The 2,992-nt window shown below is 43.3% G+C and overlaps 1 non-coding gene and 1 pseudogene across 1 annotated transcript; one reads left to right on the top strand and one right to left on the bottom strand.

The window, feature by feature from the left end:
* Positions 1-1,394: 1,394 nt before the first annotated feature.
* On the bottom strand, positions 1,395-1,513 carry LOC145400307 (5S ribosomal RNA). The gene has a single exon (XR_013897414.1). It is a non-coding gene; the product is annotated as a 5S ribosomal RNA (ribosomal RNA).
* Positions 1,514-1,644: 131 nt separating this feature from the next.
* LOC145400340 (5S ribosomal RNA) lies at positions 1,645-1,761 on the top strand (annotated as a pseudogene).
* The last annotated feature ends 1,231 nt before the right edge of the window (positions 1,762-2,992 follow it).

Here is a 2,992-nt window from a genome sequence, read left to right as displayed (position 1 = left end):
GGTCACAGGAAATCACAAAGAATTCACCTGAAGGCAGGTCTACCTCGAGTGATAGGATGAAGATCGCCCCCACGTATCACGAATATGCTGTATTATATAGCCATACATTGTGTGTGTGTGTGTGTGTGTGTGTGTGTGTGTGTGTGTGTGTGTGTGTGTGTGTGTGTGTGTGTGTGTGTGTGTGTGTGTGTGTGCGTGCGCGCGCGCGCCAGCATGTCAGGTGTCAAGTTCCTATAAACATAAATTTGCTTAATGATCATTGTTTTTGTTTTTTGTTTTTTTCCCCTCAGTGTCAGGCAAGAGACAGCTTGTTCAGTTCCTGTGCTGGTATCCTTACGAGGCAGGAGAAGCCGAGTTATATCTGATATGAGACAGTTATTTTTAGTGGACTACTGATCATTGCTCGCCTTGGTCCCTGTGCAACCAGATACACAATCAATATACATACAGTATATAACAGAGCCGCGTTGGTTGTTTTTGTTTGTCGAATCACGGCCAAACCAAGGGCCAGAGACACACACACCCATATAAATTTTGCATCAGGGTGACCCAAGGATGGTTTTAGGCGGGTCAAAATTCAGATCTGGGTCATCTGAGGTCATCGGTAGAGTGTTCGCCTTTTTGATCTGGGCAACGCCGGGTACCTCTGCAGCCCAATTTTTGGCATGGAGACTCACATGACCTCCAGTTCGGACATAGGTTATGTAAGGTTGACCTCTGAGGTCATTTGAGGTCACTGGTCGGAGGTCATTTGAGGTCACCGGTAATACATGCTCGAACGACTGGACCAAGCAAACCAATTTTTGGCATGGAGACTAACAGGACCTCCAATTCGGACACAGGATACGTGAGGTTGTTCTCCGAGGTCAACTGAGGTCACCGGTCGGGGGTCATTTGAGGTCACCAGTAACAGTAAACACATACGCACAAATACTGTGCATTAGTCTACGAACGCTAAAATAGAAAGTTCCTGGACCTCTTATAATCCCTCTTCACAAGCATAAGAGGTACATGGTCTTTCTGGAGCAGAAAAAAAGATTGAAATGGAACAAACAGGATTACAGTGTTTGCCTTTTTGGCCCGGCAATGCCGAGTACTCCTGCTACTCTTATTTAATTTTTCACACACGCACAAAAAAAAAAAAAAAAAAAAAAAAAAAAAAAACGAATTTAACTAAATTTTTACAAAATGACGTGATATACAGCTGCTAAATGACATTATTTCCACTCACAATTTTACGAAATCCTTTAAGGTACCAATCCCTCGCACATATCCTACGCAATCCTCTGCGACGTTTCACAAACTCGATATGCAGTTAAAATTTCCCACTACCTTGCCATGTACTACATTACTAAGAGGACCAGTCACCTACTCGACACGTAGGGAGAACGTTATGCCAACAGCATCTGGTGTTTCCAGGCGGTCACCCATCCAAGTACTAACCAGACCCAACGTTGCTTAACTTCGCTGATCGAACGGGAAGCGGTGTACTTAACGTGGTATGGCCGTTGGCTATGAAACATACTTAAAAAAAAAAAAAAAAAAAAAAAGTATTTGATTGACTGTGCAGCTGAGATGTATGCGGAAAGTAGGGAGTGTTTGATACGCGGCTGCTGATTGACCGCCGCCGATGTCACTGAAATATATGGAGGTGATCACGTTGAGTACACCGCTTCCCGTCCGATCAGCGAAGTTAAGCAACGTTAGGTCTGGTTAGTACTTGGATGGGTGACCGCCTAGGAACACCAGATGCTGTTGGCATAACGTTCTCCCTAAGTGTCAGGTGGGGTTGGTGGAGGATTAGTGCCCCTCCCTGTAAAACAATTAACTCTAAGCCCTTGGCCACCCCGTTTGGGATACATGGCGTCTGGCAATGAATGAAAGAATGAAGGTATTGTTGTGCAACATGCAGACGTAGGTGTACACTATGGGTGGATTTTATAGCGCAACATGCGGACGTAGGTGTACACCGTGCGTGGAGGTAGCGCAACATGCGGACGTGGATGTACAACGTGGAAATGGGAGAAATGGAGTTCCCCCGAGCTAAGCCCTGTATTGGACTATATAGCCCCGCTAGGGTTACAGGAGCGAGCTACCACTCCCAGCACGGCAGCCCGGGCGAGGCTCGAACTCGCAATCCCCCGATTACGAGTCCAGCGCGCTACCACTGTGCTACCGCGCCCCCCTGTACAAAGTGGATGGATAATTTATTTCAAAAGTCACTCCTCGTTTTATGAAACTTTATAATCAACTTTAATTTTCTTTGATAAAAGTAAACTTTTAAAGCTAATTTTGACCTCTTCGGCTTCGGAAATTATTCCATATTTAATCTGGCAGCTTGTACTGAAGGCAGTTTAAAAAATATAAATGCATATGTGTTAAAATAAGAGAGGTGTAGATTTAAATCATCGGCAGCCAACCAGCAGCCGCGACTCAAACACACCCTGCTCGGCCCATGTATCTCAGCTGTACAGGTCAATCAAATAGACTATAGTCATCTACGCTCGTAAAAATTTGATGTGCATGAGACGGTCGGTAATAGCAATGAAGATGGCCAGTGCTGCTGTACACGAGGCACTGATTTACCCTTTGATCCCATAGCGTGTTTTTTGCTTTCTTCTTCTTGATACCAAGGGATTTTATGCAACACAGTGAATCTCTAATAGTGAAGAGGCTTTTGAAGGTTGAATCTAACCCTATAACTAAATATACAAATACTGAGATGGAATAGTAGTAATAATAATAATAACAATAACAATAATAATAATAATAATAATAATAATAAAGAATTCATCGGACTGCAGGAGTGAAAAATATACAAACAGTACACATCTCAACATCGACTAAACATCGTGTGGAGATAGGCCCCTCAAAAAAAAAAAAAAAAAAAAAAAAAAAAAAACGCACTAAAAAGGTAAACTATGCAAATGCTACACATCCTTATTTCCCCATCAACAAAACATTCAACACGGATAACAACGAGGCCTGGAGG

This window comes from Coenobita brevimanus, chromosome 51 (genome assembly GCF_032717465.1).
Source record: "Coenobita brevimanus isolate Jiangsu-jjx chromosome 51, ASM3271746v2, whole genome shotgun sequence".
NCBI classification, from domain to species: Eukaryota; Metazoa; Arthropoda; class Malacostraca; order Decapoda; family Coenobitidae; genus Coenobita; species Coenobita brevimanus.
This window is presented reverse-complemented; position numbering and strand designations above follow the sequence as displayed.